The sequence below is a fragment of the Lycium barbarum genome, chromosome 12 (assembly GCF_019175385.1).
Source record: "Lycium barbarum isolate Lr01 chromosome 12, ASM1917538v2, whole genome shotgun sequence".
NCBI lineage: Eukaryota > Viridiplantae > Streptophyta > Magnoliopsida > Solanales > Solanaceae > Lycium > Lycium barbarum.
This window is the reverse complement of record NC_083348.1, coordinates 78399136-78411563: the sequence shown is the minus strand read 5'-3', so window position 1 is coordinate 78411563 and position 12428 is coordinate 78399136. Positions and strand designations below refer to the sequence as shown.

The 12428-nt window shown below is 33.8% G+C and overlaps 1 long non-coding RNA gene across 13 annotated transcripts; it reads left to right on the top strand.

Moving 5' to 3' along the window:
* Positions 1 to 236: 236 nt before the first annotated feature.
* Positions 237 to 4293, top strand: LOC132621569 (uncharacterized). 13 transcript variants are annotated; one of them, XR_009575568.1, is made up of 5 exons: positions 237 to 420; positions 576 to 1247; positions 1471 to 3389; positions 3646 to 3744; positions 4017 to 4293. It is a non-coding gene; the product is annotated as an uncharacterized LOC132621569 (long non-coding RNA). The 13 variants fall into 13 exon arrangements; XR_009575567.1 differs by having other exon boundaries at positions 238 to 420; positions 1471 to 3145; positions 3294 to 3744; XR_009575565.1 differs by having other exon boundaries at positions 239 to 420; positions 1471 to 2952; positions 3100 to 3744.
* Positions 4294 to 12428: the final 8135 nt, after the last annotated feature.

Genomic DNA, 12428 nt, shown 5'->3' with positions numbered 1-12428 from the left:
ACACGACTCAAGCTATGAGATTGTTCAAGAATTTAGTACAGTGTTCGTGATCAAGTATTTTCCGTAAGATTTCAAACAATATATACCATGTCAAAACTCACAACTTGATGAAAATTACCATTAGTTCAAGGTTATGTGTTGTTTTATTAATTGTTTGTTTTGCTGAATTTTCTAATTCTAATAACTATTTAGAAGCACGAGTTTGGGCCAATTTGATCGTCCGTTTGGAACGACCAAGGGCAAAAGAGTCATTTTACTCTATCACAAAAAAAAAAAAAAAACTTTCTTGTACGGTTCTATTGCTCATTCCATCACTTTTCATAATTCTAGAATCCAGAGGAGTTAGAGATGACTCTCTTCTCTAGATTTTCAATTCAAAGGATTGCTCTTTGAGTTCTCATCTGGATTTTGCAGTGTTTGGTAAGCTTTTATCTCAATTTTGCCCTAATCTTCTTCCGGTTCTCTTCAGAATTCAGATATACCAATTTCATGCTTAAATTCATGGTTGTTGACATTATTTTTCTTTTTAAACTCTCTTCAATGTTCATCTGCATCACTTTTTCATCCTTTTTCAGTATTTTTCTTCAGATTACTCTTTCAATTGGCTTCATCTTCTCAGTTGATTGTTCTAATTTCAGGTATGCTTTCCTTTCAATTTTACGCAAATTTCGCCCATTTCTCTTCTTACTTCTGCAATTCATTAATGATGTCGTCATTATTCTGTATAATCCTCTCACCAATTTCATGGCTGAAGGCTTTTGTCATCCTCACATAACTGCCATCTTTTTTGTATTTGCCCTTCAGATTATGTGTGCTTCCCTCGGTTAGCTTTGCCTTCTACTGTAATCAGTGAAATTACCTTTGCTTTTTCTCTTTGCTCATTTCATTGTTTCTGTTTCTTTCTTTTTTATTTTGGTGACTATTTATTCTCATAATTTTATATGGGTCGATTAATGTGAAACCTCAAAATGTAGGAAAGTTTCGGTCTTGAAAAAAATTCTCGCTTTGAGTTCAGTCCTTTTTAAATTTTGAGTACTTGTTCTTATAATTTTATGTGACTCCATTTATGTTAAACAAAATTGTTGTGGCATCTCAGATATTGGGAAATCAGTTTTACAACAACAACATACCCAGTGTATTCTCATAAGTGGGGTCAAGGGAGGGTAGGATGTACGCAGGCCTTACCCCTACCTTTGTGAGGGTAGGGAGGCCGTTTCCGATAGACTCTCGGCTCAAGAGAAAAACAGGTAGGGCATTCAGTTTTGAAGAGTGAAAAATCCTTCTTTATATTTTGAGTCTTAATAATGAAAGTTATGTGGATTTGATTTATGTGAAGAAAGAGTATTTTGGAAGCTTAGGTAGTACAAAGATTCAGTTCTTTATGAGTATAACGTTTATCTGGATTCTGCAAATTATCTCTAATGCTAACACTTATTTCTCCCGCTCCAATGTATCTGATCACATTAATAGACCATGTTGGCTGACTGCTACACACACGATGATGATGATTGGGATCACAAGTGGTGTTAATGCTAATAACCAATTAAGTTTTAGAGGACGATCAAGGGATGCTTCTGATAGATTGATATCCATAAAGTGTTCGATAAATATATCAGGAAAATATTTCCTACTTCTTCAGAGGATAGTACAATACCAGCAACATATTGAAATAGAAGCCATTCTTTGTGTATGCCCCCCGCTAAGACGAGCAGAGTAACAAGCCCTTTAGTTTAGATTTCTAAGGTGGGGCTCTATGCATCTGATAGAGGTGCTTTCTTATTTATCAAAATACTTTTCCAGACTCCAAACTATAACATATTGAGGTTTTCTTTTATTATCAAATTGTAAGAGCCTGCTATTTCAGCAAGTTTGCCTCTCAAACTAGAGTTCATGTAACTTATGTCCTAATGCCTTTTGATTTAGATATCTGAAATATCTAAAACTACGAATTAGCATTCGATGCTGATCTATAAATTTTTTGTAATACTTAATGGATTCCTTTCTTAAAAGTGGTTTCTTTTTTTCTTTTTTTTTTTTTTTTTTTGGGAGGATTAACTCCAACATGTATAATGATGAGGACAACGAGTAATATATATCTTGATAATGATGAGATTTCTACTATATAGAAGAGTGAACAATGGAACGACCAAGGGGAAAAACGTAAATTAGCTGAGTGAAAAAAAAAATCTTCGTCACATTTACACCAACACAGACCCAATATATATGTCTAGAAACATCCATTCATCTGTTTCTCTCCTTCATATTTCTCAAGTGCCACCCTCTCAAAGAATGGTCTTTCAGTTTTCTTAAGTCTCAATGAACTTTTTCGGTTGGTTACAACATCAAGTATGTTCATCTTTCAATTTTTGCCCAATTCTTATTCATTTTTCCCCTTCATCTTCTTTTCAATCTTTGGCTTTTTCAGATCTTTTCAGATTCCTAAGATTGTTATCATTCTGTCTTTCCATAAGTTCGTCACTTGAACATAGAAGCATGGAACATTGAAACATTGAGTGGGAAAAAAAATACAAAAATAGATGACCAAATAAAAAAGGGTAGGCTTCGTTATGTATAAAATTTAGAAGCGTGACTGAGAGTAGATAAAGATGAAAAAACAGATGATAGCAGTGTTTCAATCTGGGTTGACTCCTTAGCACAGAACGAGAATCTCTTCACCGGATAATCTGGTGATACTTTAATGTTGTAATTTTACATCCAACATTAATGACAATTTAGATATTTTGCCTATTAACAGTGTTTTGAAATATCTAGACTACTCCCCTATCAGTCCTCTCCCTCGCAGGGTATGATCTATGTTCGCCATAAACTCATTTGCTGACAGTGGGCGTCAAAAAACCACTAGACCAACAATTTCATGGCTTTTCTCTGGTGTATTAGGATCTTTCTAAAGATAAAAAGCAACCAAACTGTCAAATTCCAGTGATAAAAGAGGTAGTTCTTTTCTTAAATTCAGTTTTTTCCTTGCTTTATAATTGCTCATATATTTTATTTTAGCAATTTATGGTGGGAATCATTATGGTAACTGTAGATCTTTGTAAGCAAGTTATGTTGGAATTATAGTGGGTTATCTCAAAACAGGGTTCGGGGAATGTATCGGACTTAAGATGGAAATTTGTATGCTCCGGTAACTGTGACTCAAGCAAATGAGCCCTGCTGCTTTATGGCTTCTTATCTTTTTGTTTCTTTTATTTTTATTTTAATATTTCGTCGGTGATTTAATCTTTTTAAAATGAAATATGGTAAAGACTTGATCTTGATACACTAATGAGCAGATGGAGATTCTCGGACGGGGAAAAGCGGCACTCGACATTTATTAAACAAGACCAAGAACAAAGCCATACCATGCCCTCGCTGTGAATAGACAAGTGGTTGTGCATTATGTTTGAGCAAGCAAATGCAATTATGTGATTTTCTTACTATGCTATTTAAAGAGTGTTGTTCGAGGGCTATGGAGTACTTCAAGATCTTTTTTCTATGTTAAACAACCATAATTTGTCTTACATCTCAGGACATTGTGGAAAGATATAAACTTATATTTTGAGATTAATATGAAGAACTTTATATGCGTGTTAGAAAGCCTTACTTCAAGAAGCTGTTTGTGACATTTCATTCTTTTTTGTTCAGGGACCAGGATTCTTCGATGCCTGATGAAACTTCTGATCGAAAACTACAGTTTATATAGCAAATGACCTTGCAAATAACCTTCTCAAGTGGTCTAATCAGGTTGGTATTTTGAATTAGATTATGCTTTGAGTTCTCTAGATATTACCTTTTTGTAAAGTGTTAGTGATAGAGAGTTTTCATGTAATGCTTAGATACGCTTTATCTTGAATGTTTAGAGACTGGTAGAAATGCTAAATTTTTCACATTTGCCCAAAATGATGATTCCACCAACTTCCTAATTTTTTTAAACACTGAACGTGACATTTTTAGCTCTCCTTAACGTTGCATCATTTTTTGGTATGTGATGGCTTTGTCTTCTATGGAAATTTCAGGATATGGTCCAATGAGATAGTTTATAAAATTGCTGACAGATATTCTAGGCACCATGTTGGTTAATTACCCTTTAAATAACTTGTGCCTCCAGCCCTCTACATACTTCTTCACATGGTAAGTTATGTCTATCGAGTAGACTACTCTTTCCTATTCTTTTTAGTTGGTCATATGCCTGTAATTGATTATGTTAAAAAGCCTTTGATAGTTCTATGCCTGTAATTGACTATGTTAAAAAGCTTTCGATAGTTCTATTACATTAGCGTGGATAGCTTCTCAGATTCTGCACAGAATATGTCCATAAAAAATAAAATGCTCTTCCTTTTAAATGTATCTCGGTTTTTGAAGACATCAGTGTGGATGGGATATAACTTAAGAGATATATTTGGAAGGAAGAACATTCTATTCTTCCAGACATATTTACAACAGGATTTCCTTTTCTAATTCATGCTCTTAACTGCTCTGAGTTCACTTTGAGCTCGCATTTGCATTGACTAATGTACATGGACTTGCTACCTAGATACATTAAAAGGGGTGACGAATTTTCTCTCATCTAACTGATTTAGTAACATAATATACTCTCTCTCTCTCTCTCTCTCTCTCTCTATATATATATATATATATAAAATCACTATTCAAAGACAACTACATACACATAGATGCACTATAATCTAAAGTGCGCACGGGCACAGGTCATCTAGTTCTAATATATACAAGTGGGATGGAAGGATGAACACAGCAATAGAAGATTGTACTAAAAGCAACAAAAGTTGTACCTCCGAAATTGTGGATTATTTTGGGGTTAAATTGGTTCCCCTCCTAACACATGTACTGCAACCATAGACACGTGTAGTGCTTTTTCAACTTTTCTCCCTTTCCTGATCTAGAACCTCCATAGCAATCCAAACAAAAATTGACTCCAACACTGCTCCTTTCTTGATAATTGAGATTTCGTTCCTTGCAGTTTAATTTTAATTTTTCTACCCAAATTTATTTTTTCCATACATTTTTATTTGTTCACTTTTGACTTTTCACGTTCTTTAAGAATTAACAAAATTTCACGTAAACATATATCATAATACTGAATATTTATTCTCTTCTCAATTTATTTCCTCCGTACATTTTTATTTGTTCACTTTTGACTTTTCATGTTCTTGTTGTTAAATAGCTTGTATCCATAGAACATCTGGCGTGACATAGATAATGAATAAATAGGAGTTAATATAATTCCAATTGCCATTACAAAAGTAATTAGTATTTTTGGAATTAAAAGATATTTTTGGCCGGTAATTATTCCAAAAAATACTATCAATTCGGCAACAAGACCACTCATACCTGGTAATGCAAGGGAGGCCATTAAAAAGCTACTGAACATCGTGAACATTTCCCGACTTCACCTCGATGGTTAGGCCACCACGCTCTTAAAGTCTATACGCGATAGATAGACTCCTGGAACCATGACATATTTGCTTACTTGAACATAATTTCTTTCCACGAAAAGAAAGGAAATGATTCATTCCACAAAATAAAAAGCTTTTTTTACGAGGTACAAATAGAAATTCCTCTTTATTTGATTGGTACGAAATCGACCATAGATCAATTCCCTTTTTTTGTTTTTATTCTTTCTTTCCTATAATTCAATTTTGATTTCTATTTAGAGAGATAAATTTTTGTCATGATTCGTGAATTAATGGACGATACATGTATGCATTTCAATTTTAATTCTCCGAAACATATTTATTTCCTCCGTGCATTTTTACTTATACACTTTTGACTTTTCACGTTCTTTAAGTATTAATAAATAAAGTACTCCCTCCGACCCATACTACTTGGCCACATTACTTGACTTTTCACATTCTTTAAGAATTAATAAATGAAGTACTCTCTTCATCTCATATTATTATACTTGACTTTTCACATTCTTTAAGAATTAATTATGAAGTACTACCTTCGTCCCATATTATTTGGCTCCTCTCTTGATAATTGAGATTTCATTTCTCTGCAGTTTAATTTTAATTCTCCTACACAAATTTATTTTCTCCGTGCGCTTTTATTTGTTCACTTCTGACTTTTCACGTTCTTTAAGAATTAACAAAATCTCACGTGGACATAGGTCATAGTACTGAATATTTATTCTCTTTTCAATTTATTTTCTCCGTGCACTTTTACTTATTCACTTTTGACTTTTCACGTTCATGTACGCACTTCAATTTTAATTCTCCGACACATAATTATTTCCTCCGTACACTTTTACTTGTTCACTTTTGACTTTTCACGTTCTTTAAGAATTAATAAATGAAGTACTCCCTCCGTCCCATATTACTTGGTCACATTACTATACTTGACTTTTCATATTCTTTAGGAATTAATAAATGAAGTACTCCCTTCGTCCCGTATTACTTGGCCACATTACTAAAAATATATGTTTCTTATTATTATATATAGACGCCCAAGGTGCACGAACACAACAATAATAAGTTGTACAAAAAGCAATTAAAATTGTACTCTAAGCAGGGACTAACATATGTACATTTTAGATGTTGAACATTAATTCGACCTCTTGTGTGTTTACTTTTTAAATCCCCACAGGTCCGCAGTGTCTTAATTGTCCTTTTATTTCCTTAATTTGGCATAAACTCCCTCTGTCTCAATTTAAGTGTCTACGTTTGACTAGACACGGAGTTTAAGAAATAAAGATAGACTTTCAAATCTTGTGGTTCTAAATTAAAAATGTGTATAATATAATAAAATATCCTTTGAATCTTGTGATTATAAACTTGACATGTATGATGTATGAATTGTCAATTTACTAAATATAAAAAGAGGCGAGCATAACCAAAATAAGATAAATTTTTTTATTTAACAACAAAACACCCAAGGTGGACGAACACAGCAACGATAAGTTGCACAAAAAACAACTGAAATTGTACTCCCTTTGTCTCAATTTGAGTGTCTACGTTTCACTAGACACGGAATTTAAGAAATAAAGATTGACTTTCAAATCTTGTGGTTCTAAATTAAACATGTGTATAATATAATAAAATATCCTTTGAATCTTGTGATTATAAACTTGACATGTAATATATTTGAATTGTTAACTTACTAAATATAAAAAAGGCGGACATAACCAAAATAAAATAAATTTTAACAACAATAGAAAAAAATATGGAGACTCACTAAGGAGAATCGCAATATCCTTTTCAAAATATACAAACTATAAAGACTAACTAAATTGAGTAACCAAATTAATCATGTTGGGTCTCGTGCATCGCACGGGCATAGTTTGCTAGTATTACATATGTTATATTTGACTGTAACGTCAAAACACACGTCGTTTTCGTCTCTAGGTTTCCAATTTCCATGATAATCTAGAAAACTTTTATTAGCCTATAGCTCCTAATTCTTTTTTGTCTTTTTAACGGGGACTGATGTCACGGGCCTAAAATCTAAGGCGGCGTGGGGCAGCGTTGATGGTCTTGATTACCGCTCAATGCTTCAGCCCAACTCTCTGTCACTGGCGGAAACAGTGAATAGCACAAAGGAAAAGCACACACAAGAAGTTGAAAGTAAATAGAACACGTTTTGGGAGGCAAGTGCCCTTTTTGATATATCTCCTGAATGTATCTTTACAAGTATACAAGGGCCCTTGTATACTTGTAAAGATACATTCAAGAGATATATCAAAAAGGACACTTGCCTCCCAAAACGTGTTCTTCTTACTTTCAACTTCTTGTGTGTGCTTTTCCTTTGTGCTATTCACTGTTTCCGCCAGTGACAGAGAGTTGGGCTGAAGCATTGAGCGGTAATCAAGACCATCAACGCTGTCCCACGCCGCCTTAGATTTTAGGCCCGTGACACTGAGCTTTGCTTAGTGAAAAAAATTGAAATAATCTAATTAGATGACAAGGCGGACAATTTGATGGGTCAAGAATTTGAGAAACATATATTCAGTTAGTTCATAAAATGTTAGGATCAATCTCCACCAACTTTAGAAATGGCAATCATAACGAAAAGACAACTTATAGAAAATGAGAAAAATGTCGTTTGTTAAAATAGTTGCAGGCTGATCCTAATCTATAATGACCTCGAATAAATTTCTCATATTTTTGTGCTATCCTTCCTCCTTATCATCTACTTAGAATTATTTTAATTTTATTTATAGTAAGCAAAGCTCAACTTTTATCATTTACTTACTTATACCCATTCATTATGTTTTAATGTGTGCTTCCAGTCATGTACCTGATTAGTTTATTATTTTAACTAGCTTACTTTTTTATTTCTGATAAATAAGAAATTTAGATATTGGAAAAAATAAATAAAAGCTAGACGAATGTTATATTATATATTTATTGATATTTAAAGACAAAATGTTGTATAAGGCCTTCTGAGGGACATTTGCTGCCTTAGCCCAGTCCGAGTAGAAGTAGATTTGTCAACATGGGCAATATGCGGGATTGGCCTTCGCTTGGGGTGGTCTTTAAATTTTGTTCCTCAAAATGGCGGTCTTTAACTTTTGGCCTTTAGGCAGAATTTGAATCTTAGCAAATTCTGCCTTGTAATTTTTTTTTTAATTTTACTGAGCTGGGGTTCGAACCCATAACCTCGCGATATTAGGCAAAGACCAAAACTTAAATACCACCAATTTGAAGGATAAAAATTAAAGACCACCCAAATGAAGGACAATCCGCGCAAAAAAAAAAGTGTCAACACTAGACTATGATTGGGCCTTACTCCTAGTTATTCTCAGCGAAATCCCCTTTTCTTCTAAATCATTTTTTTGCACGGATTGCCCTTCTTTTGGGGTGGTCTTTAAATTTTGCCCCTCATATTTATCGTCTTTAAATTTTGCCCCTCGCTTGGATACTTGAGGTTCTGGGTTCGAACCCCCGCTCAGGCATAAAATAAAAAAATAATTTCGCAAGGCAGGGCTAGGGGGAGTGTATGCCGGATCCGGCATAAAGTCCTTAAGGAAAAACTAAAGTTATGCCGGAGGGGGCATAACTTTTCCTCAAGGCATAGTTTAGTTATGCCTTATGGGGCAAAACTTTTCCTTAAGGAACTATGCCTTATGGGGCAGACTTTTAATTAAGGCATAACCAAAAGTATGCCCCATAAGGCAGAACTTTTTCTTAAGGTATAAACTTTGCCTTATAAGGCAAACTTTTAGTTATGCCTTAAGGAAAAATTCCGCCTTATGTGGCATACTATAAAAGTTTGCCCATTAAAAGTATGCCCCCACCGGCATAAATTTGTGAAGGAATTACCAAAGTTATGCTGGACCTGACATACTTATGCCAAGTCTGCCCATAAGGCATAAGTATGCCGGGTCCGGCATAAGTTTGGTAATTCCTTAACAAGTTTATGCCGGTGGGGGCAAACTTTTATGCCGGACCCGGCATAAACTTGTGAAGGAATTACCAAAGTTATGTCGGACCCGGCATACTTATGCCAAGTCTGCCCATAAGGCATAAGTATGCCGGGTCCGGCATAACTTTGGTAATTTCTTCACAAGTGTATGCCGATGGGAGCATAGTGAAATTTAAACTCTGCCTTGCGAATTTTTTAAAAAATTTTGACTGTGTGGGGGTTCGAACCTGGAACTCATGGGATTTAGTCGAAGGGCAAAATTTAAAGATTTCAAATATGAGGGGCAAAATTTAAAGACCACCCCAAAAGAAGGGCAATTCTGCGAATTGCGATCAATAGCCCATTACTTATAAAACATAAAATGCAGCCCAATAATTTGGACTAGACTTGTCAGCCTAAACTAACATTATGCAGTAGTAAAATTTTCACAATAGCTACCTTTTAGCTGCTTCTAACAAGCTATAACTACAAGTTCATTATTTACAATTCGTAGCTGGTTTTTCATATATTTAGGTCCTGGACGTGTCGCATAAATATAGACTAAATACACGGAATTGTTGAGCAAATAATGCCTCTATTTAAGGGAAAAAAATCTTTTTCAAAACTAACCAGAAATCTGTTTTTAATGTTCCATAAATCACGCAAATCTCATTCTCTTCTATATCTAATCTCATTCAACATTCATTCACATAAAATTTGAATTCAAAAACTCTCTTCATATTTTTCCCCAAAATATAACTAAAAAGAATCTCTTTTTAATGTTCCATAAATGATGCCAAGCTTGATTTGTTCATCAACTGAATTACACGTTTCACCGTGTAATTGCAACTTTTTTTTTCTGAAATTTTTAGTTGTTTTTCATATATATTTTGGCTAAATTTTTAATTGTATTTTGTTTATTATGTTCAATATTACTTATTCTGGTTTCTGTTGACTATATTTAAGAATATTTTTCATATATTTTGACTATATTTAGAAAAATTTCAGAAAAAAAAATTACAGTGAAAACGTTGCTACCTCAATTATGACTATATTTTTTAATTATATTTTTATTAATATGTTCAATATTACTTATTCTGGTTTCTGTTGACTATATTTTAGATATATTTTGACAATATTTTTCAAAATTTCATAAAAAGAAAAAAAAAAGTTGCAGTGAGAACGTTGTTACCTCAATTATGAACTCAACTTGAATTCAATATTTCAACAGATGAATTCAAATATATATTCGTCATTTAAAACGCAAAAATAACAGAGAATCTTACATATTTTAGGAAATAGAGTTGAATTTTGGGGGTAAAAGGTTGAAATTAATGAGCAGTTAATACAGAGTAAAAAAAGAAAGTGAAAGAAATCAGAAACTGATTTGAAAAGCACGAAATTAGGGGAGATGAGGAGTTAGAAACGTGTATATTTAGGAAAAGGGGGGAGAGAGAAAGTGTGCAGCTAAAAAATAGGGGTGTGGGAGTTGTAAGTTAATTGGTAGAAAAGTGGGTAGCTATAAATTGTAAAAATATAATATTATAGCTACTAAACTTAATTGTTAAAAAGTATAGTTATGTTCCATAAATATGTAACATAGTAAGCTATGCCAAGTAAAAATTACTATGCAGTATCCATCGGCGCAAATACCTTATTTTGTGCTGGTCTTTAATTTTTAATTTTTGGCCTTCATAGCTGACTGTTTTAAATTTTGGCCCACAATGCTTTAAGTCAATTTATTAGGACGAAAATGCCCCTGAACAAGCTTTTACCTTCTTCGTCCTCTCGTTCTTTACATTGGCCACCATAGATAGCACGTAAATCTGTTCACATGCTAGATTATTACGATTGCTTATTTTTTCTTTTGCCTTTCTGTTTCTTTTAAATGACGTCATTATTAAGGTTTCTTCATATGGCTAAAGAAATTAGGGTACTTGGATAATCGAAGTTAGCAGAGAACAATAATGAAGCAACTAAGGAACTTGAAATTTTCCCGATTACACTCACAAGTTTTGCCCAATAAAACAAACTTAGCTTGATAAATGTCCAATTTATTTTTTTAATATAAAAATTCAACTACTTTTGCCTGGAGGCAAAACTTCCCATCATTTACATATTTCTTTTTGCCTGGATTTTCTTTCAAAGGCGCTGATCTTTTGTCCCTCAAATTGCTAGTCTTTAATTTTTGTCATTCGCTTAAAATAGTGGTCAAAAAGACTTCGAGATTTTGGATTCGAAGCCCCGCTCAGTAAAAAAAAAAAAAAGATTTTCGCAAGACAAGGCTTTCGCGAAATCTCTGTCTTAAGGCCTAATATTTGCTCGAAATTAGGCCTATTCAGGTAAAAGTTAGACCTTAAGACAGAAGTTTGCCTTAAAAATTTTGGCCAAAAGTTTGTTGTAAGCCAAACTGACTTAAGACCTAGCTTTTACCTGAATAGGCCTAATTTTGGGAAAATGTTAGGCCTTAAAACAGAGGTTTGTTTTAAGGCCTAATTTTGGGCAAAAGTTTACCTTATGGCCTAACTTTTGCCCGAATAGGCCTAATTTTACTACGAAACTCTGCCTTGCGAATTTTTTTTTAAAACTGAGCTAGGTTCGAACACAAAACTTCGAGCTATTAGGCGAAGGAAAAAATTAAATACCACCACCGAATAAGGAAAATCGTGCATATTGTCCTTCAAACGCACTGGTCTTTAATTTTTGCCCCTCAAATTGCTAGTCTTTAATTTTTGTCCTTCGCTTAAAAAAGTGACAAAAAATAGCCCCAGTTCTGGGTTCGAACCCCCACTCGGTAAAAATAAAATAAAAAATCGCAAGGTAAGGCTTTCGCGAAACCCCTGCCTTGCAAATTTTTTTTGACTGAGCTAGGATTGGAACCCGGAACCTTAGGGTGTTAAACGAAAGACAAAAATTAAAGACCACCACCGAATAAGGGCAATCGTGCAAATTGCCCAATACTTTTGCCTCGAGGCAAAACTTTCCATTACATACACTTACAAGTTTTGCCTAATAAAGCAAATTTAGCTAACTCACAGACTCTAACTTTTGAAGTTACGATCCAACGA